The following is a 27,592-nucleotide window of genomic DNA, read 5'->3' as shown; positions in this document are numbered from 1 at the left end:
CACTCAGCCACAAGTGCCCATTTTCACATGAACAAGTCTAACTTAAATGACACTGTATCTTCTGTAAGTTATTGCAGTTTAAAGAAGGCTAGCCACAGATAATTCCTCAGAACTCTAAAATAAAGACTCATTCTACTAAACAATGCAGTTATTTACCTTGGCATAATTATCACGCATATGTCTTTGATAATAATGGAAGTATGGTGTTATCTGTTTCTAAATCCCAGCAAAAACTGAGTTGAAAATGGAAATGAACTCACATCCGCACCTACACATCTCTCACAGGTCTGCAAGTCGAGTCCTGTGGCTGTCCGCAGCCCCAAGAACCCCTGGAGCATTCCGTGGCAGGAACAACCCCGAAGGTGCACCAGGAATGGCATCTCACAGCCAATGAGCACCCCAGGGGGTGAGGGTGCCAGGGAGACTCTGCACCCCCACCATGCCCTAGGGTGCAGGGGGGCCTGCCCAGGAAGAGCCTCTCTCTGCTTTCAAGGCCAGATTGGGGGGAGGCAGGAGGGCGGCACAAAGACAGCGGCCTTGCCCCTCCCTACCTCCAACCTGGCCACTCAGACAGGGACCCCAGCACACCAACAGCAAGCAGAGGGGGCTCGGCTCTGGCTGAGCAGACTTCTAGCCTAGCCACCACCATGGGCCTGCACACCCTCAAGGACACGGGCCGTAGGCACAGCTGCTCAGACTGCGCACTCGGGGACACTGAGGCACACGATCGTACCTGCCTTACAAGTTCAACATTTCAGTTTTCCAACTTGGACCCGGCAGAATGGCTCCCGCAAAGAAGGGTGGCGAGAAGAAAAAGGGCCGTTCTACCATCAACGAGGTAGTGACCCGAGAATACACCATCAATATTCACAAGCGCATCCATGGAGTGGGCTTCAAGAAGCGTGCCCCTCAGGCACTCACAGAGATTCGGAAATTTGCCATGAAGGAGATGGGAACTCCAGATGTGCGCATTGATACCAGGCTCAACAAAGCTGTCTGGGCCAAAGGAATAAGGAATGTCCCATACCAAATCCGTGTGTGGCTGTCCAGAAAACGTAATGAGGATGAAGATTCAACAAACAAGCTCTATACTTTGGTTACCTATGTACCTGTTACCACTTTCAAAAATCTACAGACAGTCCATGTGGATGAGAACTAATCGCTGATCGTCAAATATATCAAATCAAGTTATAAAATTGGGAAAAAAAAAAACAAGTTCAACATTTCAGCAAGACAGAACTTGATTACTTTTCTATCTTAAACACAGACGTCAATTAAAAATGTAAAACATTAAGTTCAAGCCTCCTTTCATATGAACAACACTGCCTCTGCTATCATTAACAAACCACTTTCAAACCCCCAACGTTTTGGAAACGTAATTCGAAAGTCCCATTTCACAGCAAGCATAAATGGAGCATCTACATGTTGTTAGGGTCAGCAGCCTGCTGTCGCTCAAGGCCACACTCACTGGACACCACATGCTGGGGTCATTGGGGGCCACGCAGCCTCACCGCCTGAGAGGACTAACCATTCTGTTTTGCCAAGAAAGATGTCAGCTTCAACGACTTTCATACTGGAGAAACAATTTACAAACTCAAATTGTTTTAAAGCCTCTATTTTCATGCAGTTTTATTTCTGTAAAGTGTTATTTAATCTCTAAGGAAGTCTTTACTGTAGGTATGACCGTGACCACTGTCCTGGGTAGGAGATTGAGGCTTGGAGAGTGGAAGGGAGGGGCCAGGGCCACAGAGCCAGCACCAGCCAGACCAGCACACACAGGCTGTCCGGGACCCTGTGTCACTGCGGCCACATCTGGCCCCATCTCAGGGCAGGACCAGCCTAGAATCCATCCAAGCTGGGCCCCTAAGTCATGCCCGACAGGAGAAAAGAGCACAGCACCGCATACTGAAGAAGCGACTGTAGATCTCATCTAAACTGCTCACATTCCACCTCAAGTCATCAAAGTGAAATACAAGAATGACACAAATACCAATGAAAAATATTAGAGAACCTGGAAAATTCTTCTTCTTTCTTTATTTGAGACACGGTCTCACCCTGTGGCCCAGGCTGGAGTGCAGTGGTGCGATCATAGCTCACTGCAGCCTCAACCTCCTGGGCTCAAGTGATCCTTCCTCCCCGCTCAGTCTCTCCAAGTAGCTGGGACCACAGGCACATGCCACCATACCTGGCTAATTTTTGTATTTTTTGTAGAGACGGGGGGGGTCTCATCATGTTACTCAGGCTGGTCTCGCACTCCTGAGCTCAAGTGATCTACCCACCCCATCCTCCCAAAGTGCTGGGATTACAGGTGGGAGCCACTGCAACTGGCCAGCTATTCTCTTTTTCAAACCCTGCATTTTAATGCCAGATAAAACAATGGCAAACAGGCATTCAAGACCAGTCTGGCCAACAGTGAAACCCTATCTCTACTAAAAATACAGAAATTAGCTGGTCATGGTGGCAAGCACCTGTAATCCCAGCTACTCAGGAGGCTGAGGCAGGAGAATCTCTTGAATCTGGGAGGTGGAGTTGCAGTGAGCCGAGATGGCACCACTACACTCCAGGCCCTGGGCAACAGACCTAGACTCCGTCTCAAAAAAACAAAAACAAAAACAAAAACAAAAAAAAACAATGGAGAACAAGCCTCAGCGTGGTCCTCAGGAGGTCCTCCCATGCCCATGTGGGTCACGGCACCAATGGCCACACTACGCCCAATCTCTGCTCAGGAGGGCCTCTCTGCAGCAACACTGCAGTCTCCCTGGTGGCCAAAACAGACCTCATGCTAAGGGCCTTCATCTTATTCAATCTAATTACCACAGACAAACAAAGACAACATTCAATAACTGAGTATTTATAGTTCACAAAAGTGACAAATGGCATGAAACACCTTAGATTATTACTGTGGCATGGTCACAAATGCCAACATTTCCTACGTCATCAAACCTAAGTAGCAGTACATCTACTCTTCTCAATCCACTACAGTGCCAGACATTTAGGCCAATTCCAGATCTTGTCAGCAGAGTTGCTGACAGCTTGTTCCCCTGTAATCAGAGAAGCATGTATTCTGAATCCGTCGATAATTTTTTCTTTTTTTTTTTTTTTCCCCCAGAGATAGAGTCTTGCTCTGTCGCCCAGGCTGGAGTGCAGTGCTGTGACCTTGGCTCAATGAAACCTCCACCTCCCAGTCCAAGCAATGCTCCTGCCTCAGCCACCCAACTAGCTGGGATTACAGGCCCTCGCCATCACGTCTGGCTAATATCTCCATTTTTAATAGAGATGGGGTTTCACCATATTGGCCAGGCTGGTCTCAAACTCTTGGCCTCAAGTGATTCACCCACCTTCACATCTCAAAGAGCTGGGATTACAGGCGTGAGCCACTGTGCCTGGCCACTAATTGTTTATTAATAATTTTATTTTTCACACTAGTAAGCAGCATTTTGGCCAGGTGTGGTGTCTCATACCTGTAATCCCAGCACTTTGGGAGGCTAAGGCAGGAGGACTGCTTGAGGGCAGGGGTTCAAGACAGGCCTGGACAACATAACGAGACTCTGTCTCTACAAAAAAAAAAAAAATTTTTTTAAGAAAAGAAAGAAAATGCAGCATTTTGCTTTTCCTTATCATCCATTAAGGTCAGCAGTATCCTTTTCACGAGGAAGCACAGCTCAGACCCTGGGGTGTGGGGTGCTCCCTCATCGCTGCCCCCCTTTTCCCATGTACTTGGCCCCTCCATGGCACCCCTTTGATCACAGCCGGGCTCAGTCCACCTCCAGATCTTCAAAAACATCTCACCGGACCCACAAACACGCCCACTACCCAGGCTGGCTTCCTTCTAACTGCGAACCATCCCGCAGATTAAGAGAAGACAATTCTAGACCTATTTTCAGGGATATCTCAGATGATTCCCTTTCCTTCAAACCTCACCTCCATTTCCAAGGAAAGAACTCAGTCATATGAAAGAAAGCAGTCAGGTGTATCTTCAAGTGGCCTGACTCTAGGTGACGGAGATGAAGGGCGGATACACCGAACTGCGAAACTCCCGAAACAAGCGGCAGGAAAGTCTCTTTCGTGTTTGCTGGTAGTAACAACACAAAACACATCATGTATCTTTGGACTGTTCACTTTAAAATCCTGACTCACACCTGGCCAAAATATGAAAATTTAAGTTAGCCAAGTTTTCTTTTCAACTGCTGTCAACCCACATATCAGAGAAAATAACCTGCCAGTCACCACGCATCTCCCAAAGAAGGGAGGACTCTGCCCTACAGCACCACGTGCTTGGTCAGAGCTAAGGCCAAAGTCTTTATGGAGACTGCTGCCCCTCTTCTCAAAAAACATGCCTGTCACACCCAGGAGGAGGCAAGGAGTCAGGGCTGGCGAGCCAGGCTCCCACTCCGTACCTGCCTACCACACACACTGGCCTCCAGCTCCGAGGAAAAGCCAGAATAGCATCTAGAGGGCTCCGCAGCAACACTGTGCCCAGAAGCACAGGACAACCTGGTGAGACCATCAGGATCCAACAAGAGCAGAACAGCTCCCGGGACACAGAATCCTCATGCAAACTGTTAGTTAACACGGCATGCGCAGAGCACACAACACACAGCACGGGGGGATCTCGGTCATCTCCAGCCCATCCCAGGATGAAGAAAATTAAAGAAAGACGAGAGGAAATAAACTTTTACAGGCTATTAACAACCTATTTAATTTTTCAGCAGATTTCTTCTCACTGTGACACCAAGGATCCCATTCATTAATCCAAAAAAGCTCACCTGTTACCACTCGGAAAACACTAAGTGAAATCCAGAACAAAATTCAAAACATTTCGACAAAACTCTATCAAGTCCAAGAACACCAGCCTGGACACTCATGCATTATTTTGATACTTATTTTTCCAAACCAATGACAATAACATAAACTGATAGAGAATGCAGTGAATATTTACCGATTCCATAGCTGAAAGTCAGTGCTGATGAAGACCGTCTTTTAAATCCAATGGAGGTGTGTCCCAGAGCAGGGCTGAGTATATTCTGAAACAAGAGAGTGAAATTAGCTCATGTCAATAATAATTTCAGCCTCAGTTCTTTCATAGCTCTCGTCTCCCTCCACTTGGTCCACACTGTTTATTCCATCTCCCTTCCTCTCCCACAACCCACTGCTCAGCTCTTAGTCACTGTGCCAAGGCCAAAACTTATCGTCATTCATCAAATACTTTCACATCAAAATGCAGCAATTGCAACAACTTAAAGGTAAATCCAAAGTCCAATACAAAAACAGAGCAAATGACACTGATACAATCTTGTGAAATCACCATAAAACCAGATTTTAGAGGCTCTGGAGCTTTTCATACATAAGAAACCAAATAAACCAAGTGGGTAGTCTTGCCATACAAACAAAACATTACCAATAAGGTCAGTTTTTTAAAAGGCTTTTTCTTTTTTGAGACAGAGTTTCGCTCTTGTCCTCCAGGCTGGAGTGCAGTGGTGCAACCTCAGCTCACTGCAGTCTCCACCTCCCCTCCAGGGTTCAAGCGATTCTCCTGCCTCAGTCTCCCGAGTAGCTGGGATTATAGGCACCCACCACCACGCCCGGCTGGTCTTGAACTCCTGACCTCAGGTGATCCGCCCACCTCGGCCTCCCAAAGTGTTGGGATTACACGCATGAGCCACCGTGCCCTACCTTAAAAGGCAAATTTTAAGTTTAAGAAGCATATTAAGTTGTAAACTACACAAAAGGTGCAAAACAAGATAAGGTGGTTTTCATTTCCACTAAGTATTTTAAGAGGAAAGATTATACTGCAGTACCATTTTTTAAAAAGCTGAATAAGGTCGTGGACGGTGGCTCACGCCTGTAATCCCAGCACTTTGGGAGGCTGAGGTGGGTGGATCACTTGAGGTCATGAGTTCAAGACCAGCCTGGCCAACAGGGCAAAACCCCTCTCTACTGAAAATACAAAAATTAGCCAGGTGTGGTGGCGTGTGCCTGTAACCCCAACTACTTGGGAGGCTGGGGCAGGTGAATCACTTGAATCCGGGAGGCGAAGGTTGCAGTGAGCCAAGATCGTGCCACTGCACTCCAGCCTGTGTGACAGAGCAAGACTTGTCTTTTTTTAAAAAAAAAAAAAGCAGCTGAATAAAACTATATAATCTCCCTGAAGAGCTCTGGGGGCTCCAAGAACAAAACAAACCAGTCTAAATGGGGGAAGAAAAAAAAAATCCACACCCATGTTACTTCAGTAACATCCAAACATCAGGCTCTCCTCCAACTCCACACACTTTTGTGTGCAGAACCAGGGAGGGAAGCGCAGACAGGATTGAAGGCAGCTCCCAGGACAGGGCTTGCTGGAGCAGGTTCCCCAGCTCTGCACTGAGCATCCAAGAGAATCGTGTGTTTCCTGAGCAACACTCACGACATGTGTGTTTTGCAAAGATGGAGTGAGGTTTTTCCATCCTTACTGTCCTGGACAGGATTGTTCAAAGCTACCATTAACCTCAAGGACCATTAAAAATAAATGTGTGCTGGGTGTGCGGACTCACGCCTGTAATCCCAGCACTTCAGGAGGCTGAGGCAGGCGGACTGCTTGAGCCCAGAAGTTGGAGACCAGTCTAGGCAACACAGTGAGTCCCCATCTCTACAAAAAATCCAAAAAATTAGCCGGGCATGGTGGCGTGTTCCTGTGACCAGAGCTACTCATACCACTGTACTCCAGCCTCAATCAATCCTTCAATAAAAATAAACGTGAATAAGCAGCCTGGTTTCAGTGAAAAGCAGAAAGTGTGCCACGAAGCTCTCCGTAAAACAGCTCAGAGAGGGGAAGAGTATCAGCAGCAGGAAGCCAGCAAGGAACCCCAGCATCGACCCCCCGAGTCCTGAGGGTGCTCAAAGCGCCGTGAGTCAAACAATTCGCACGCTCAGTGCCACTGGCATCTGGGTTCAGCGCGCAACGGGATTGAGCAGCATTGGTCTCCTAGGTGCCAGAAGGGCCACCCAGCAAATCCTGGCAACCAAAAATGTCTCCAGATGATATCGGCAAAAGGGGAAAACACGCCAGTGAGAACTACTGCTTTAATCCAACTGCTGTTTCACATATATGAAAAAACTGGGCCCAAATCAGGTAAAGTAAAACAAAACTAAGTTTTCTGTTGTCTTAGGGTCGTGCAGGGTATTAAAAGCAAGTTGGGAAGAGAAAATTCTGGTCTAAAGGTCTTTTCTTTCTGACTAAGAGAAAATCTCAGTAACTGATCCCATTATTTCTGGAAGACAGTACCAATCCAGAGCCTCTAAAATATTTGGAATAAACATCACAGATTTTTTTTTTTTTTAAGAGACAGGGTCTTACTGTGTTGCCCAGGCTGGGATGGAGTGGTGCAAACACAGCTCACTGCAGCCTCGACCTCCTGGGCCCAAGGGGTCCTCCCACCTCAGCCTCCCGAGTAAGGAAATGTTCTAAGGTATGAAAAAAACTTCATTTAGAATACATGTTCACATCAAAACCACCACCACAACTATAAACAAGCTATGTTGCCAAACAGACAAGCACCAGGCGACACTTCTTACTGTCAGCTCATGTCTACAGCAACTCAGAAATCAACAGGTCTGTGGAGGCCGAGTGCAGACAGAGACCACGGAGATAGGAAGAGTCAGTGTGTGATGATGGGACCAGGGAATCAGGGATGGGACCATCACCCGTCCATGTCTGGAGGTGGGGGTGAGGGTCGGCACATAGGCACAACCAAAACCATAATTCAGGTAAAACAACAGGGAGATGCTTCTACCTACAGAAATGGCAACAGGACAAGATGATAATCCCAGATGCTGAGGACGTCTGCTACACGCATTCTGTGTTAGAAAAACCAGGAGATATTTTTAACACTAATGGCAGTTCTCTCCGAATGGTGGAGCAATGCAAGGTTTTAAATTTCTCTTACTACTGTAGACTCCTTACTCTCACCAACTCCTTTAATGGGCTAGCTGCCACATTAGGGATAGGGAAAGAAAATTATTTAATACAATCAATGGGTAAAAAGTTACAGTTACATAAGAAGAAAGAGTTCCAGGGCAAACCTATAATCCCAGAACTTTAAGAGGCCAAGGTGGGAGGATCACGTCAGCGCAGAAGCCCAAGGCTGCAGTGAGTTAGGATGGCACCACTGCACTCCACCTGGGCAAGGGACTGAGACCCTGTCTAAGAATAAATATCCAAACCATTGTCAAGTAATAACACGATATTCGCACGGACCCAATCGCACCCCAGTTCTTCCAACGTCATCAGCTTGCTTTGCTGCATGACAGCTGCTTTATGCAGGCTCTCAACAGTCAGGGCCACAAGCACTGTCCGAAACAGAATGACAGCCTCCCTGGGAAGGAAGCTGGGCAGACCTGAGGCTTATTTTTGGAAAGGAATGGAAGTTCAAGATTGCTAATGTTTTTTTACAGAATCTCTCTTTTCTCTCCTAAGAGAATCACAAGTTTTAGGAGACTGTGACCTACACAACTCTATGAATGTTTAATTCCCTCCCACCTTAATCACTTTTTCTGTTTTTCTTTCTTCATATCAGGGCACATCAATTATCACTTTTTTCAATCAGGAGATCCACAATTGCTAACCATAGTCTTCAGTCCGCTAAGATGAGCAATTCTTTTTATCCACACTGACTAACTCCAACCGACAGCAAAGAAAAACCATGAGGCCTGTGGCTGCCCCACACCGCCTGCCCCTTCAGACAACCAAGGGCCAATCTGGTTTCACAGCTGTGAGCTCAGGCCCCTCAGCTCCCTCCCAACACCCGCAGAGCCCAGGAGTCCATGTTAGCAAAGACTGGTCCCTACACTGGCCTTGGTCTCAAAACGCTGTTAGCCAGAGCACTTTTTCAATCATGACCGTATGCAAGGATAATTTTCACTCGCCTTAGGCTGAGTGGGAGGGTCCACAGGGGAGCCACTGACGATGGGCGTCTGCCCCCGACACTGGCTGACTAAGCAGCACCATTAGCCTGGGCTCCAAACGGCAGTCACACCAGCCTGTCTCAGGGTCAGGTCTGTGTTTTCCCTACTTCTCACACAACGGCGGCTGTACATTCCTTTCACGAAACCCAGTGAGGACAGCAGCACACGGATGGGTTTTAAGAGACTAGTACAGAGCTGCGGCTTTCCTGATATATACCTTTTCAGTAACTTCAAATACATGCACAGAGAAAGTATGAGATGTGTGGTCAGAGTGAACCCGAAAAGGACAAGATGGTGCCTGCTGCTTTCAGGCAGAAACACCTAACGTGCAGCAGCAGGCACTCAGCGCCTGACCTAACTCGACTCAGCCATGTGAGCCCACCACTACTACAGGTCAAAAATGGTCCCATAACCCCCACTCAGTTGTTCATAGCTGTTTTATTCATAAGCACCAGAAACTGGAATCAGCCCAGATGTGCTTCGATGGCGTAAGAAAACATTTTAAGGTCCATTTTCCAGGCGTGATCAATCTGCGCACTGGCGGCCAGCCTGCGGAGGGAACAAACCGCATGGCTCACACACCGGGAAGGCCACAATAATGAACAAAATGCAGAGGAGGGTCAACCCACAAACGGGAAGAAAGTTTCAGTACTGGGAAATAAAAACTTATGCAGGTAAGGGGACGGGGTACAACCTTATAAGGGGGATAACGAAACTCAGGCGACCTCCGGGAAGACTGCAACCCCATAGCACCCAACCAAAGAGGAACTGGGGGAGTGACATGCATGCTGGGAGATAAGCTACCTGCTGTGACTGCTGCGGGTGTGCCTGCCTACCAGGCACCCGATCTTGCAAGACTGCCATTAAAAATCTTGTTTCCTGGGCGGGCACAGTGGCTCATGTCTGTAATCCCAGCATTCTGGGAGGCTGAGGCAGGCGGATCACCTAAGGTTGGGAGTTCGAGACCAGCCTGACCAACATGGAGAAACCCCATCTCTACTAAAAGTACAAAATTAGCCGGGCGTGGTGGTGCATGCCTGTAATTCCAGCTACTAGGGAGGCTGAGGCAGGAGAATCGTTTGAACCCAGGAGGTGGCGGTTGTGGTGAGCCGAGATTACGCCATTGCACTCCAGTCTAGGTGACAAGAGCAAAACTCTGTCTTAAAAAAAAAAAAAAAAAAGAAAGTAAGAAAAAGAAGAAAGTCTTACTTCCGCTGTTCTGTGTGTCTCCAAGTCCATTCTTTGGGTTTGGCCGGGTGAATGTGTGTTTCTCACAATGGGTAGACAGATACTAAGCTGCCGTACACACACACCACGCAGACCACTCAGCAGCAAACGGAGCAAACATTACACTGAGCCAAAGGCCAGTTGAAAAGGTCACAATTCTATGATTCCATGTATACGACACTCTTATGACCAATTCTTTAAATGGAGGACAAATCAGTGGTTCCCAGGAGTTAGGGACCAGGGTGGGGAGATGGGCTGGAAGGGGCAAATATGGCTAGAAAAGGGCAAAGGGCAGATCCTTGCGGTTGTGGAACTATTCAGTACAGCAACACGGCGGGGATGGGAGCCCCCAGTGGCAAACCTGCAGAGAACTCCAATCAATCAATCAGTCTCTCTCCCTCACATGTACAAGTAAACCTCAGGCAACCTCCTGAGTTAAGACTGGTCAGCGATACCGTGGTCCACATCCCGGCTGTGACGTTCTATGAAGGGCACAGTTCTCCAGTGCGTTACCACTGGAAGAGAGGAGGAGACGGCCAAAGTGTACAAGGGGCTCGCAAGGATTTCTTACAACTCTAAGTGAAGACACAAATTATTTTTAAAAAAGCTCAAATTTAAAAAAAAAAAAAGTCCAAAAAAGAAAGTCCAATATTGATAATTTCATATGGCTTTATCTACTATCAACTCACTTTATCCTCACAATAATCCCACAAAGTAGGTATCATTATTATCTCCCCTTTGCAGATGAGAAAACTGAGGCCCCAGGGGTGTGAGAAATTTAGTCAAGCTCACATTGACTAAATGTGGGGCCAAGACTTGAAACCAGGCTGGCTCCAGAGCCCACACTCTTCACCACAGTCAGTCTTGAAACTGGAAATGTAACATCCATGAATATTCACCTGCTATTATTATGGCTTAAAAATCTCCGTACAATGTAACTCTAGAGTGCTTAAACGGAACACTGAAGACCTAGGATCCAGCCTCATCTCATTTTAGTTCTCAGTCACAAAAAGACACAACCAATTGGATTCCACTCCCACAATGGTGCCAGGAGCCCCCAACGCCAAGGCCGGCTGGTGCGGACAGGCCACCTATCACTCTGATCAGGCGAGTCTCCTAACCTTGGCCTCCTTCCAGTGAACACACCCGCCCCCTTGTTTTTTTTGGGCTGAGGGCGGAGAAGGTGCAGTTATTTGTTTCCTGTTTTTGGTGTTTCTTAAGGGTGGGGTGCTACTTGTTTGTTTTCTCTGATTTAAAGTGAAAGAGAAGGCTGGAGGGAATAAAGGCAACTAAGCAAACTTCAGAACTGAGGTGAGCATGGGGAGGAGCTAGAAGGAAAACCAGGCTTCCTTCTTCAATGCAAATGTTTCTTTTTACTACAGGGAAAAATGAAACAGGAAACAAAATTAATGTTCCTAAACAATTCTCTTTATACCATTTAGCACAAGAAGGTGCAAAATGGATGAATGCAGAATGAGAACGAGAAGAAATGATTTCACACAACCGTTCTTCCCTTTCCACAATGCCTGACCTGATAGGAATCAAACTCCTTTGCTAAAGAACAAAAGCCAACTATGGAAGGCAAGAGAACCTTCAGTCCTCAGAGAAGGCATCCAACTCCTTCCAGAACCTTCCCTTCCTCACCAGATCCAGGGGAATGGCAAAAACAGTTTGTGTTTGAAAGTAAACAGACACACAGCTATAATGAAAACAAAAAGGAAGCTATAGATCAGAAACTGGGAAATATCTGAAAATTAGGAGGACAAAGGCATGAAATCAAACTAGAGAAAGTGACGCAAAAGCCAACAGGGAGAAGAGTCCCAATAACACACCAGGAGAAGCTGCAGGAAGGACAGACAATGCAGGACTGTGCCATACCTGCCTCCCTCCCACAGGAGGCTCCACAAGACTCCAAGCAGCACCTGCCTCCCCACGGCAGAAGGCCCACCTCCACAGGACCCCAAGCAGCACCTGCCTCCCCACGCTCCACAGAACCCCAGCCAGCGCCGGCGGAGTTCACAAGCTCCCTGAGCAACAAATGCCAACTCCCTGCTTGGCTTCACTAAAACAAGCCTTGAAAGGGAATGAGAAGCTCTGATGGTCACTTAAACATCACACACACACACACATCTGAAATCCTGACCAACAAAGACATAAGACCAACCTTTCAGAAAGTGTAAATCAGGCACACAGGTGACCAATTTACTTCTAGCTCTTAGTAATCCACAGAATTCCAATCAGCACCACACTCTCATGGCAAAACTCAAAAGAAACCATGAATACACTGTGATCTACCTGTCTCTGGAGCTCACTGCTGGCCTCACCATTTTATGATCAGCGTCATGGACACTGGGAAACAGAGAAGATGGAGAAATCCGGGAAGCGGCCGTTTCATTCAGTGTGAAGCTCCTACTCAACAATCACTTAGTTATGTGTGACCTCTCCCAACACTCACTGTCTGTTTCTACAAAATGAATAATCCAAGTGGCGGCGGACGTCAGGACACCTGTTACCAGCCTGTCTTTTGCTAAGCAGGAACCTCAGAATCAGATACAACTCCATGAAGAACCATCTCTTGGTACACAACCAGGTCTTCAATCAGTCAGTCAATCAACTCAGCAGAGGTGCATGATACAAGATCAATATACAAAAGTCAGCTGTATCATCATCATACACAAGCAATGTACAATCTGAAAAAGATGAAGGAAACATTTCCTTTTAAAACAGCATCAAAAAGAATATTTAGCAACAAATTTAACCAAAGAAGTGTAAAACTTGCACCCTGTAACCACAAAACACTGTGGAAAGAAACTGAAGACCTACATAACTGGGGGGAAAATCCCACATTCATGGATCAAAAGACATAGTATCTTTACAAAAGCAACACTCCCAAGGTGGCCTAAGGATTCGGTGCAGGGACTATCAGATTTCCAACTCCGTTTTCAAAATTGATCCAAATCTCTATATGGAACTGTAAACCTCTTACATACTACAACTTACAGAACCATACAAGTTTTTCTTAAAACTTTTTTGAGAGTAGAAAAGACGTAATTGAAATGTCTAGGGTCCGGGGTGGTGGCTCACGCCTGTAATCACAGCACTATAGGAGGCTAACGCGGGAGGATCACTTGAGGTCAGGAGTTTGAGACCAGCCTGGCCAACGTGGCGAAACCCCATCTCTACAATAAATACAAAAAAATTAGCTGGGTGTGGTGGCGCATGCTTGTAATCCCAGCTACTCGGGAGGCTGAGGCAGAAGAACTGCCTGAACCCAGGAGGCAGAGGTTACAGTGAGCTGAGATCGTGCCACTGCATTCCAGCCTGGGAGACAGAGCGTGCCTCCAAAAAAAAAGAAAGTCTAGTAATCATATGATGCCAGGTTTTTCTAAAATGATTATTTTTACTTTGAAGTATTACGGGGGGGAAATAAAACAAGGGCACTGATTTGACATTTTTTTTAAAACCTCTTTAGTTTGAAAGGTCTAAAATTCTTCAATATCGGCCAGGTGCAGTGGCTCATGCCTCTAATCCCAGCACTTTGAGAGGCCAAAGCAGATGTATCACCTGAGATCAGGAGTCTGAGACCAGCCTGGCCAACATGGTGAAACCCCATTTGTAATAAAAATACAAAAATTAGCCAACTGTGGTGGTGGGCGCCTGTAATCCCAGCTACTCGGGAGGCTGAGGTGGGAGAATCACTTGAACCCAGGAGGCAGAGGTTGCAGTGAGCCAAGATCGTGTCACTGCACTACAGCCTGGGCGGCAGAGCAAGACTCCATCTCAAAAAAATAGATTAATTAATTAAAATAAAATTATTTGGCCGGGCACAGTGGCTCACGACTGTAATCCCAGCACTTCGGGAAGCTGAAGCAGGCAGATCACAAGGTCAGGAGAGCGAGACCATCCTGGCTGACACAGTGAAACCCCGTCTCTACTAAAAATAGAAAAAATTTAGCCGGGTGTGGCGACGTGCGCCTGTAATCCCAGTTGCTGGGGAGGCTGAGGCAGGAGAATGGTGTGAACCCGGGAGGCGGAGCTTGCAGTAAGCAGAGACTGTGCCACTGCATTCCAGCCTGGGTGACAGAGCAAGACTCCATCTCTAAATAAATAAATAAACAAACTTCTTCAATAACCAACACAACATTCTTTCCTTTAAAAATACACCACTATCATAGGCCGGGCATGGTGGCTCACGCCTGTAATCCCAGCACTTTGGGAGGCCGAGGTGTGTGGATCACAAAGTCAGGAGTTCGAGACCAGCCTGGCCAACATGGTGAAACCCCGTCTCTACTAAAAATACAAAAATTAGCCAGGTGTGGTGGCGGGCGCCTGTAATCCCAGCTACTCGGGAGGCTGAGGCAGGAGAATCACTTGAACCCAGGAGGCAGAGGTTGCAGTGAGCCAAGATCATGCCACTGCATTACAGCCTGGGCGACAGAGCAAGACTCCACCTCAAAAAAAAAAAAAAACAAATAAAAATACACCACTGTCCCTGAATGTGTAGTGTTCTTTTGATTTAGAATATGAGCCCACAATGATTTGTACAGCTCAACGTCTAAGATGCAATGAACAGAGTGTAAATGGGGGTTGGGGGAGGGAAGGGACTACACAGCTTCTGAGAGAACAGCAACATCCCTGAAGCGTGGGATTCTCACTCTCATGCTCAGTCGTTCTAGTACACAGCAGGTGCGTTGTCCTTTAATAAGGACAAAAGTCAACAAATGCCCCTTGGATGAATGGCTGACTGGCAAGCATTCCACACTGCAGGCTCTGTCCCTGCCCAGCTAGACTTGTCCACCATCTTGAAACACTACTTTTCCATTTTATTAACGCAACCTGATGGCTGGCCACTGTAATAAAAGAAACATCACCAAAATGAATTCTCTTTCTTCCTTAAGACAAAAGGGAGTCTGCTCCTTACACATGACCTTACACAGTTTCTTTCTGAGAGTCATCACATTCGTCAGCCCTGCCTGTGCTCTCCTCTTACCACTGTGCTTCCTCCTACATCACAAAGGAAGCCCCTGTAAGCCTTGGAAGTGGGTGCGCAGGCGGATAAACAGAAATGGCCACTCCGGGCTCAACCTATCCATCCTAGCCTCCTTCTAAGACCAAGGCGCCGCTGACTCAACCCTGCTTCCGGACGCCCAGGGTTTACATCTGCTCCTTCCTCCTGTTTGCATTCGGTGAAATTCTCTCCTCTCCCAGAAGTTTCCACATAAAACCTGCCTCTTTGTTTATTAAGAATTGTTTACAGAACTCTCAAGCAGCAAAGGCAAAGTACAGAAGATAAATACGAGCCAGCTGGCCGGTGCGTGCGACTGGATGAACATCTTCACCCACGTCTGCACCAGCTCTGCATTGTTCAGCGACACGGCCCGTGTCTGGAAGAGTCCTGGCAGACTGCACGGGCTGAAGAGAGAGCCACCTGCTGAGGGGCTGCCCCTCCCACCACCACCACTGGCCACACCATGGTGATCACACACCCACGCATGCCCACTCTGCGCTCTCCACACATCGCCTCATCCGACCCCCACAACAGCCCTGAAGAGATGCCACCTCCATGTTTCTTGTGAGAAACACGGAACATAATTGGCACTCATCTAACATGGTCTGGCAGTAGCACTGAACCTACAAACCACTCTCTCTTCCCAGGCTTCCGCTCCACCATTCCCAGTTTCTCTTGTAAACTTTGTTTCCATTTTGTTTCACTTGCTAGATCTCCTACCTCCACCTCCTCCCTCAACGTCTTCAGCCACTGCCTGGGCACTCTCATCTGCCTCTGGCTTTAACAACCTGCTGCTGAATCTCAGCTCTGCCAATCAGAGCTGAACCCACTGAATCCACTGCACCAATGTCCAACCAGAGACGCTGTCAATCAGAGACAATGTTCCCACAGAGCTCAGCTCTCCTCACACGGGTTGTGCACATACAGAGCCCTCACCCCACTCCTTCCTATATCCCCCACCCTGCTGCAGGGCACCACTCTCTAACTAGCCTCCAAGCCAGAAACCAGCTGCCTCCTCCTCCCTATGAAAAGCCCACTTATAAACCCTGTCCATGCCAGCTCCTGGCCATCACTGTCACTCCTCCCTACGGCCACGTCCTGATTTCTAGTTCAAGAGTGTCTCAGTATTTCTTTACCTGCATCATCATAACAACTTACTTATCTCCACCTCCAGCCACACACATCATCAACTTATTGCCCACAGTGCTAAGGCGAGAATCTGCCACATCTGATTCACTTCTTACTGACACCTCAGTCTGGTGTGCAGAAGTCACTGGGCTAACAAGCAATATATTCACGTTGTACATCGTGACGCAGTACACACACACACACACACACACACACCCCTGGAAAATAAAAGCTTCACAGGACAAAAGCTCCCAGCCCTACATGGGACACACTCCAGTGTTTCTCCAGGCTGGTAGCCGCTATTTGTGACCTCAGGACCCATCGCCGTGGCATGAACTGTGTTGAGTGCCACCACTTGGCTGCCTCCCCAGCCTCTGAGCAACCGCAAACGCCTTCCAGTTCAGGAGGGTCCCTCTCCATCTTCCTAGAAAGCCCTTTTCCACTGTGTCCACCTGGCAAACGCCTATTCATTCTTCAAAGCCAAGCTCAGGTCTTGACCTTCTTCCTGATACTTCTCAATATTCTTCAAATTCTCTAGAGTGACACATATGGTTTTTATATTTTTATACTATGTCACCACCATACCTGAAACCTTACCAATCACGCACTCACCCCCATTCACACTCTATCACGGTATGGTCTGAGCCCAGGAGTTCAAGACCAGCCTGGGCAACACAGTGGGACCCTATCCCTACAAAAAACAAAAAAATCAGGCATGGTGGTACATGGCCGTGAGTTCAGCTACTCAGGAGGATCACTTGAGCCTGAGAGGTCCAGGCAGGGAGCTTGATCACGGCCCCACACTCCAGCCGTGGGTGACGGAGTGAGACCCTATGTCACACACACACACAATATATGGACACACATTATAATGTCACACAAAATATAATGACACACACAATACATTATGTAGAAGCATTGCCATAAGAAAAACAGCTGTCCCTTGGCCTCTGAGCATTCTACCCTTTTGATCCATTCAGCTTAATTCTTTGGAACAGATGGACGTTCACCGTAAGATCGAGCTTATGGACAAGAGTAATTCAGAAATGAAAAAGGAAAACAGTAAGGAGACCTCCCCTTCAAGAGGGTTTCATTACAAGGCCCAGCTGAGTGGCCATGACTGGCTGGATCCTTCGGCCCTAACATATGGAATGCTCCAGGCTCTTTCAGTCTGCTAAACTGCAAGTTAATTAGTCCATTTCTAGAAGAAAGTGTCCATTTTCTCCTCTGCAGACTTTCCACTTCCTGACAGCACAGGAACCCAACAGTATGCCAAGTTCAGACTCCTTTTTCTTTCCACTTCACTACCACCGACAGGTTTTCAAACATACCATTCAGAACAGAAACACGGCGTTGGCCACCAGTCCCAGCTCCAGCAACACTAAAAGGCCTCTCCCAAAAGGAGCAGCATGAGCGCAAGAAAGAAGGAACGGGCTTGGACATGGGGGCTGGCCACGCCACCTTCTCCAGCCCCAGAGTCCCAGTGTGGAGAGAAGAGGGCTGCTCTCTGCCTCAGAATCCAAAACTCCTAAGAAAACAGCTATGTCGACATCTGATATTAGTAACATTTGATGGTTTGACCACAGTATGAAGGGGAGGGGGACACGGACAGGACACTGGCCTCTAAATACAGAAGATTCCAGCTCCCAGCTGGTTACTCTGAGAAGATGCGCCCAGTGTGTCACTACGGAGAAGGGAGGACGCCCATCTACCCTGCCTGGCCCGCACCACCCACTAGAAATAAACAACAGGCCCCAAATGCAAACAGGACCAAGAGAAGGGCCACACGACAGCTGCACCCCAGTGCCTCCAAGATGCCACTCACCCACGGTGTGCCCTACACATACTCACCTCAAGACACTATGGATTCTATGTGTCTGGGGGTAAAGGCTGCAATTTTTAAAATGTTTTCCAAGTAAATCTAATTTAAAAAATCACTGATCTAGCCCTTCCTCACCCAAACTCCCAACCATACAGTTGTAGAAATAATGACCATAAAGCAATTCTTCTCTAACTTGAGAATTCTTATACCCTTCTTCTCCACCTAAGTCGGAAAGACTCAGTCTGATAAAGAAAGCCATAAAAATAGTCTAGAAAAGTTGCTGCAGCCAGGAGGAGCAACACCACGCAGTCCTGTGTCTCACCGCTGCCCAGGCCACCTGAGCCCCACCTGTCACGGTGAGGCTGCAGAAGCATGCGACTGGCTTCTCATCAGCAGAAGGAAAGTTGGCCTAACAGTCCGTGCCTATAAATTCCACAACAGATGTCTTCTGGGGTCCAAAATCTGCTCTTGTTAAAGAGTGGCATGTGGGATGGGCACAGACTCACACAGGCACACCACACACATGAGGTCTCAGGACACTAGCCAAGGTCTTCTACATTCTAGTGGCCTCGTGTTTGATGAGCATCTAATAACTAAGACAGGAAAGCACTGGATGGAGACGCAGGGAGCACCCCGGGCGTCTGGGGCAGCCTTGCCCTGAGGAAGTTATGCTCTAACTGGTGAGACTGCACCAAGGCACAAGAATACCCGCGACAACCTGAAGTGCCCATGCGGACAGCTGGGTGAAGCAGGGTGCAGGCCCAGGTGCAAACACTCACCTGCCAGAAACCCAAGACCAACCAATATACCCACAACCACCAGCTCTTCATGCACACATGTGCCTTTGGTCTGTCCTCCCGGGAGCCCAAGACCAACTGACGCCCCCACAGCCACCAGCTCTTCATGAGAGGTGAAGGCAGCTGGGCTTCTGGGTCAGGGGGGGACTTGGAGAACTTTTCTGTCTAGCTAAAGGTTTGTAAACACACCAACCAGCACTCTCTATCCAGCTAAAGGTTTATAAACATACCAATCAGCGCTCTGTAAAATGGACCAATCAGCAGGACGTGGGCGGGGCCAAATAAGGGAATAAAAGCTGTCCACTTGAGCCATCAGTGGCAACCAGCTCGGGTCCCCTTCCACGCTGTGGAAGCTTTGTTCTTTCCTCTTGCTGCTGCTCACTCTTTGGGTCCGCACTACCTTTATGAGCTGTAACACTCACTGTGAAGGTCTGCGGCTTCACTCCTGAAGTTAGAGAGACCACGAACCCATGAGAAGGAAGAAACTGCAGACACATCTGAACATCTGAAGGAACAAACTCCAGACACGCCATCTTTAAGAACTTTAACACTCAACGCGCGGCTCCGCGGCTTCATTCTTGAAGTCACGAGACCAAGAACCCAGCGGAAGGAACCAATTCCGGACACATTCACACACAGATGTGCTTTCATTCTGTCCTGCCGGGAGCCCAAGACCAACTGACGGTCCACTCAAGGAACAGACCAACTGACACGCCCACAGTCACTAGCTCTTCACACACATGTGCTTTCGGTCTGTCCACTCAAGGAGTAGGAAGCCTTTTTCACTTCAACTTCCACATTCAGTTCAACGTGCTGGTGCCGCCCATCACCTCTACATCACTGCAAGTTTCCAGGACAGCCAGTTGTGTCCCGGAGCTGTGCTGAGCACGCCTACCAGCCCAGCAGGTGCTGTTGAGAGCACAGGGTTCTGCAGGGCCACACATTCTTCCAACAATCTGACTGCAGGCCCCCCAGCAAAAGGAAAGATTCCCCATTTGGGAAAGTGGACTAAAATTTTCTTCTATTAAAACATGATAATTCAGCCAGGCACAGTGGCTCATGCCTGTAATCCCAGCACTTTAGGAGGCCGAGGCGGGTGGATCACCTGAGGTCAGGAGTTCGAGACTGGCCTGGCCAACTCGGTGAAACCTATCTGTACTAACAATACAAACATGAGCTGGGGATGATGGCTCACTCCTCTAGTCCCAGCTACTCGGGAGGCTGAGGCACAAGAATTGCTTGAACCCAGGAGGTGCAGGTTACAGTGAGCCGAGATCCGTGTCACTGCACTCCAGCCTGAGCAACAGAGTAAGACTCAGTCTCAAAAAAGAAAAAAGATAATCCAAGTTTCTCCTGACAGATGACGCTCATCAACAAGAAATTCAAGCAGAAAAGACCACTGTCTCTAACAGCAAGAATTATACAAGAGCCTCAAGCGACGTCTGCCTTGGGTGTCGGGACAGAGCAAACAGGACGGCTGTTCGCAAGAGCAGGACTGAAGCAGGCGAAAGGGAAGATGCAGGGGCATGGCCGTCAGAGCTCTTCTTCCCGGAATAACTAGTCCTCTGAGTTGCTCCTTCAGATACAAAATAAAAAGTAACTCTTAACACTGACAAGTCAATGGAGGATACTTGCAAATACCAAAAAAGTTTTACTATATTTCTGTTTTAATAAAATTATTATAATCACCTGAGGTAAATGTGAGGGAATTAATAACTAGACAATTGTCAGAGGTCATTTAAGGTTAAACAATGGTATGCCAAAAGTTTTGTGTTTTGCTCTTAAATAAACTTACCTACTTTCTTAAGCTAATTGAATAAAATTTAATATACATTTATCAACCACATCTTTTAAAAACAGAGAACACTAGGAAACTCAAAGCAGTTTCCTTTAAACAAAAGATGGTCACAGTTGATGAATTTAGAGCACTTGTCCCCAATCTCCTAAAAAGCGACATACGAGGAAGGAGACGTCACAGAAGAAAACGACGACACACACCCAAAAGGCCTCAGCCTGTGTGCGACCATTTTCACAACAGGTAAAGGAATGGAGCCAGACTCCTTGAGAACAGACCCATCACTGAAAATGCAGCACACACCTTCTAACCTAGAAACAGAGAAGAAAGGAATGTCCACTTATGAAGCGGGGCAACAGTGGACTCTCAATCCAGGAACCAAGCATGATGCTATGTATCCCGTGACAGAATTTTTTTAAAGCCACCAAAAAATACCAAGAAGTGAAAGACTGTATTGTTTGCCTCAACATCGATTTTCTTCACTCTCACGTTCCCAAACCAGTGCGGCAAACAGGCCGGTTCCTCCCGCCTCCCACTGACTCCTCCACTCCCCTATTTCCTCTCCTCTCTCCTCATTCACCTCTTCTCCTGTCTGCTCTTCGGTGCCTCCCACTCTCTCACTGAGCAACCCCTCACTCCCCAGCTCGCCACCATCTCCCCTGAGCAAACAGTCCTCCAGAGACAGTCCTCCAGAGCTCTCTCCAATCTGACACCTCTCCCAAGAGCCCACTCCCCAGATGTCCAGGGGGTTTATGAAAGCTGTGGACTCAAGACTAGAGACGCTGTCCCTCCGACCAGCTCTCTCTGGCTCTTCCTGTATGGTAGGGAGGCTGTGCTGCCCTGGCCACTCTTTTCTCTCTGGCCTCTGCACCTCCCATGCATCCACTCCGTGCCTCTCTACTGCTCCTAATGCCACTCCCAGCTCCAGCAACCCACCCTCCATTGCGCCTCGACGCTGTGCCCAGTTCAGTCTCCTGTGGGTCAGTGCAGGGGAGTGCATGATGCAAACTAGGCCCAGGGGCTGTGGAGTCGGGCAGCCATGGTTAAAATCATTCCTAGTTTCCTCATCTGTAGAAAAATTCCGGGATACAAAATATAAGATGAATATACACAAGTCCATTACATTTCTAGAAACCAACACCAGGCAGAGTCCACCATGAAGGCAGGTGGCAGTGTCCCAAGGAAAGTCCAGTGGCCAGCAAGGCAACACAAGCTCGGACACAGTACGGACACTGGAGATGGGTCCATGAACCGCGTGCGCAGCCCAGGAGGCCGGGACAACAGCCCAGGAGGCTGGGACAACTGGTGTCTACATGAAGACTAGGAACAGCTGGCTTCTTATCTCACACCATACACAGAAATCAATTTAGGATACATTAAAGGTGTAAATGCAAAGGGCAAAAGTACAAAATGTGCAGAAGGCATAGGAAGTTATCTTTATGGCCTTGGGAGAGGACACTCTGTCACCCAGCTGGAGTGCAGTGGTGTGATCTCAGCTCACTGCAGCCTCCGCCTCCTGGGTTCAAGCAGTTCTCCTGTCTCACCCTCCCGAGTAGCTGGGACTACTGGCATGTGCTACCATGTCCAGCTAATCTGTGTGCGTATGTGTGCGTGTGTGTGTGTGTGTGTGTGTGTGTGTTTAGTAGATACAGCGTTTCACTATGTTGGCCAGGCTGGTCTTGAACCCCTGACTTCAGGTGATCCACCCACCTGGGCCTCCCAAAGTGCTGGGATTACAGGCATGAGCCACCGTGTCCATCCAAGAAAATTTTCTAAAATAAGACATAATGAGTCATGATCCACAGTTTGGAAGGCATTGTCCCCAAGAACCAAGCACAGTCCCTTTGAAATTAAAGTATTCAAATCTCAAGTCATCAAATGTTACTGCATTTAGGAGGCCGAGGTGGGAGGACTGCTTGATCCCAGGAGTTCAAGGCCAATCTGGGAAACATAGTGAGATCTCATCTCTATAAAAAATTGTAAAATAAACCAGCCAGGTGCGGGGGTGCATCCCTGTGATCCCAGATACTAGAGAGGCTGAGATGGGAGACGGTTTGGGTCAAGGAGTTCATGATCACACCACTGCATTCCAGCCTGAACGACAGAGCAAGACCTTGCCTCAAACAAACAAACAAATTTAACCTTGCTCTTAAGAAAAACAAAACCAAACAAAAAAGAACTGTATTCTCCCGTTCACATTGAAGGTAGAGATCACAATGGGAAACTCCCTCCGCATAGCACACTGTTCAAATGCACGTGCACGCACAGTCCCAGTCAGCGTCTTCTTTCCTACCTGCAGCACTGAAGGTTCAAGTAAATCCCACTGCTTTCAGTAAACAGAAAACTCTTTTGGAAAATGCTGTTTTCCAGTATAGACAACTAAATCCTAAGCACAAATAGACAGGACCTCTGAATATATAAAAATTTAAAAGCAGACAACACTAAATTAATGATCTTACTTCTAAGGAGATAAAATCAAATGTTCCTTGACTTGCAATGGGGTTATCTCCCAATAAACCCAGTGTGAAAAACCCTAAGTCGAACCATCGTTATGTCAGGGACTACCTGTATACACATTTAGTCCAAGTTCTCCATGTCAAACAGTGATCCAGGGACAAGGGTGAGAAATCCACCTAAAATGCAATGTGATGTTTAGGATGAAGCTGAAACACCATAGCGCCTCAGCAATAGAGGTTGCAAACAAACACAACCATACAATCAGCAAAGAAAAGCTTGTTCTGTTCTTCATCTACACCACTCACACACAACGCCAAAGGGGTTCTCAACACAGCTCTGCACACCTCAGAACTCTGTGGAATGTTTTCATTCCCAATGATCACCAACAGAGCCAGTTGTAAGCTCGACTCTAACACTACCCACAGTGCAGTTGACCTAGACTGACAGGCAGCCTCCGGAGAAGTAAAGGACTCCAGCTCTATTGCACACACCCACAGCAGGAGGCCTGTGTCTCTCACAGGTGTGGGGGCCGAGCGGCAACCCACTACCTTAACTCCATGATCTGTGACCTGGCTCTCATGAGGAATCTGACAAAGAATCAGAGACTCAGAGGAAATCACAGCCTTTCAGGACTGAGGTCTAAAACACAGAACCTCCAACCCAGTGCTCACCTGCAACCATTTCCCTGCCTCCTCCTATTTCTCTAGTCCTCAAGGCGACAACGGCAGTTCACATCAGGAGGCTTCCTCTGAAAGAATTCAGTGTGCTGCGATTAAAAACGAACAATTTATCAATATATTCATGTAAAATGTACATGATCCCTGGGGAGGAGGGATAAAATAACAGTGGAACTAGGAAAAGCAGACCAGCAGAAAATGTCTAGGGCCAGTGTGGTGGCTCACACCTGTAATCCCTGTAATCCCAGAAGGCTGAGGTGGGAGGATCACTTGAGGCCAGAAGTTCCAGACCAGCCTGAGCAACATAGTGAAACCTCATCTTTATAACAATAAAAACAGAATAAAAACGTAGCTGGGCATGGTGGTATGCACTTATGGCCCCAGCTACTCAGGAGGCTGAGGTGGGAGAACTGCTTGACACCAGGAGGTCAACACTGCAGTGAGCTGTGAGCACCAGGCTGTGAGTACCACTGCACCCCAGCCTGGATGACATGGCAAAACCCTGTCTCAAAAGCAGGGGGAGGAGGAGGGAAGAGGGAAAGGAAGAAAGCAAAAGAAAACATCAAGCACAAACTAAGGGCCCCAAAAAATCCAACTCACAGCAACGTGGGCAGAGCCCTGGAGAAGCCAGAGGACACCCAAGCACCACCCAGCAAGGGGCTACAGAAAGGGGACCGCCTGCCTCCAAGCCTGCCAGGAGAGAAAATAAATCCATGTGGCATCAACAGGCACATCTGTGGCTCTGTGGCAATGCTTGAGTGTGCACGAATCCTGGTGTGGCTGTGTGTGTCACAGTCAAAACAGAAAGAGAGTGCGCATTGTGGTTTACAAAAAATAAGTTTCCTTGCAGCCAGGCACGGTGGCTCACACCTGTAATCCCAGCACTTTGGGAGGCCTACGCAAGTGGATCACGAGGTCAGGAATCAAGACCATCCTGGCTAACACAGTGAAACCCCGTCTCTACTAAAAATACAAAAACTAGCCGGGCATGGTGGCGGCGCCTGTTGTCCCAGCTACTCGGGAGGCTGAGGCAGGAGAATGGCGTGAACCTGGGAGGCGGAGCTTGCAGTGAGCCGAGATCGTGCCACTGCACTCCAGCCTGGGAAACAGAGTGAGACTCCGTCTCAAAAAAAAAAAGTTTCCGCGCTATGCATGTGCTAAAAGCCTCTGGAGTAAAGTTCTAAAATATTTACATGAATTTTCATTCTGAAGAGGCTACAGAACTTCTCAACACAGGCTCTCTTACACAGACTCTATTACGCAGATGTTTTTAAGATCTTGCACATCCAATGTCAGAATATATTCCATCACCCAGCAACAAATGCAGTCAGGAAAAAAACTTCAGAAAAAGAATCATTAAAAAATATGAAAACCTGGCCAGGCGCAGTGGCTCACACCTGTAATCCCAGCACTTTGGGAGGTCGAGGCAGGCGGATCATGAGGTTAGGAGATCGAGACCATCCTGACTAACACGGTGAAATTCTGCCTCTACTAAAAATATAAAAAATTATCCGGTCATGGTGGCGGGCGCCTGTAGTCCCAGCTACTCAGGAAGCTAAGGCAGGAGAATGGCGTGAACCTGGAAGGCGGAGTTTGCAGTGAGCCGAGATCACACCATTGCACTCCAGCCTGGGCGACAGAGCGAGACTCCGCCTAAAAAAAAAAAAAAATCCGCAAACCTGATTCTTAAAAAATTAAACATACCCTCCATAACTGAACCATAGCCACAAGCAGGTATCTCTCTGTGATGGCAAGGTGACAGTCAACTACGGCACTCACCAAAAAGGCGACTTCCCCCATCATCCATGCAAAGACCTTTCCCAAAGTCACCAGACCTCAGTTCAAACTCAAATCTGATCTAGAAATTAAAACTCCTTGTACTAAAAAGCAAAATCAAGGTTAGCTGTGACTAAGATCCAAGAAATAAACTTTTTAAAAAGTAATAAACATGAATCATCAGCATGAAGAAGGTCTATGCACAGTGAGCATACGGCACACAGATGCAGTGCACTGAGGGCCAAGGGAAAGGCGGCAGGGCTCAGAAGGAGGCTCAGCAGAGGGAGGACACCCCGGCTGCCGACGCACCGTGCACCAGTGCCAGTGCTTTGGCGAACATGCCGGGTCATGTCAACGCTTTCCTCACTAAGGATTTCATTTCCATATTCTACACTCTAACTCTACACTCTCAAAACATAATCAGCAACAATGTTTTGAATTTGATGGAGGGACGCAGTAGAGCTTCTCTAGAAAATGCTTTGGAATCTGTCTCAGAAATCACCTGTTTGTAGAGATCAAGACTCTTCCTCCATTTTGGCTTGAACTGGATCCTGAGTAAAGGCAATCCCACAAACACTCCTTTATGCACAGCTTCCCCCACATGCTGTTTGCCTCTGTTTCTCTCTCAGTACCTCTAGCTTTTAGGTCCAAACAAATCTAAGTTTCCACCAGCTGGACGGTATCATTCAGGAATGGTTTTACGCATCAAAGACTCATTTCCAGATGAAGCTGAAACTCCAGGGAGGAGGCCTGTGTCCCACAAAGGCTAGGTGCTGATGCGGTTAGTCCTTTCCTCCCCATCACCCACCAGGAATGTTGCTGGACCCCAGACACTCACAGCAAGGTTCTGCTGTTTCCCCTGCTCCCCAGTGGCAGGAAGGTGTGTGCCCCATTCTCACTCCAACCCCATCATGGCCTGGCAAGCTTCCAGTGCTCCTGCCCCTTACAGCACAAGCCAGCCACCACTTCCCATAGGCCCTGACACTATCACTGTCACTGAACACCTCACCACAGCACCCAGGCTCTGCCTCTTTCATTACAGACATAAGCAAGGATTTTTCCTCTAGCCAGGAAATTTTTCAAATGAAGTATTTCATTTTTTTCTTATTTTTTTGAGACAGAATCTCGCTCTGTCATCCAGACTGGGCTGCGGTGGTGCAATCTTGGCTCAGTGTGACCTCTGCCTCCCAGGCCCAAGCAATTCTCCTGCCTCAGCCCCCCAAGTAGCCTGGATTACAGGCATGTGTCACCACGCCCAGCTAATTTTTATATTTTCAGTAGAGACAGGGTCTCACCCTTACCTCAAGTGATCTGCACGCCTTAGCCTCCAAATTGCTGGGATTACAGGTGCAAGCCACCGCACCTGGCCTTAAATGTGAAGCATTTCAAATCGAACTTGTTCACAGTCAAGGCAAGGATGACATGCTCGCTTTGGCCAGCACATGTACTAAACATTCGAACAACACAGAGAAGATTAGCATAGCTCCTGTGCAATGATGACATGCAAATTTGTGAAGCATTCCATACTTTAAAAACATACACACAAATTGGGACCTGCACTGCAAGGCATCAGACGCCTTCCAGTCAGTAAGAGACAAGAGATACAAAGGGTGTTCCCATTCCCACAGCAAGCACCACCCTGCACCCCAAGTGTCAGCACCACCCACGGGGAAGGATGCCAGACACACACCTACCAGCTGCCTGCCACGCATGTAAAATTCTTTAGGCAATACCCTCCGCACCCAGAAGGCTACCAGACCTGTTAAGCCTTTTTGACCAGTTTTTGCAAGCAAGACAAATGCAATTCTTAAGAGCGGGAACACCCCTTTTTTACATGTAAAGATATACAAGCTGGATGAATCAAATAGGGGTGAAAAGTGATGACCTATGACCAAGACGCATTAAGAAACAGATTCGTGGCTGGGTGCGGTGGCTCACGCCTGTAATCCCAGCACTTTGGGAGGC

The 27,592-nt window shown here is 47.8% G+C and overlaps 1 protein-coding gene and 2 pseudogenes across 1 annotated transcript in view; 2 read left to right on the top strand and 1 right to left on the bottom strand.

Moving 5' to 3' along the window:
* Positions 1–5,024, bottom strand: part of ANKRD11 (ankyrin repeat domain 11) — a 145,886-nt gene extending 140,862 nt beyond the window's left edge. The window contains exon 1 of the mRNA XM_011927988.1: positions 4,940–5,024. The gene's annotated coding sequence lies outside the window, so the exon portion shown is untranslated. The remainder of the gene's footprint in view (positions 1–4,939) is intronic.
* Positions 779–1,159, top strand: LOC105501873 (annotated as a pseudogene).
* Positions 5,025–11,208: 6,184 nt separating the features above from the next.
* LOC105501925 overlaps positions 11,209–27,592 on the top strand; it is a 31,270-nt pseudogene continuing 14,886 nt past the window's right edge.

The sequence above is a fragment of the Colobus angolensis genome, unplaced genomic scaffold, assembly GCF_000951035.1.
Source record: "Colobus angolensis palliatus isolate OR3802 unplaced genomic scaffold, Cang.pa_1.0 Scaffold76, whole genome shotgun sequence".
Lineage (NCBI taxonomy): Eukaryota > Metazoa > Chordata > Mammalia > Primates > Cercopithecidae > Colobus > Colobus angolensis.
Note: the sequence above shows the minus strand (reverse complement) of the source record. Positions and strands in the feature narration are given on the sequence as shown.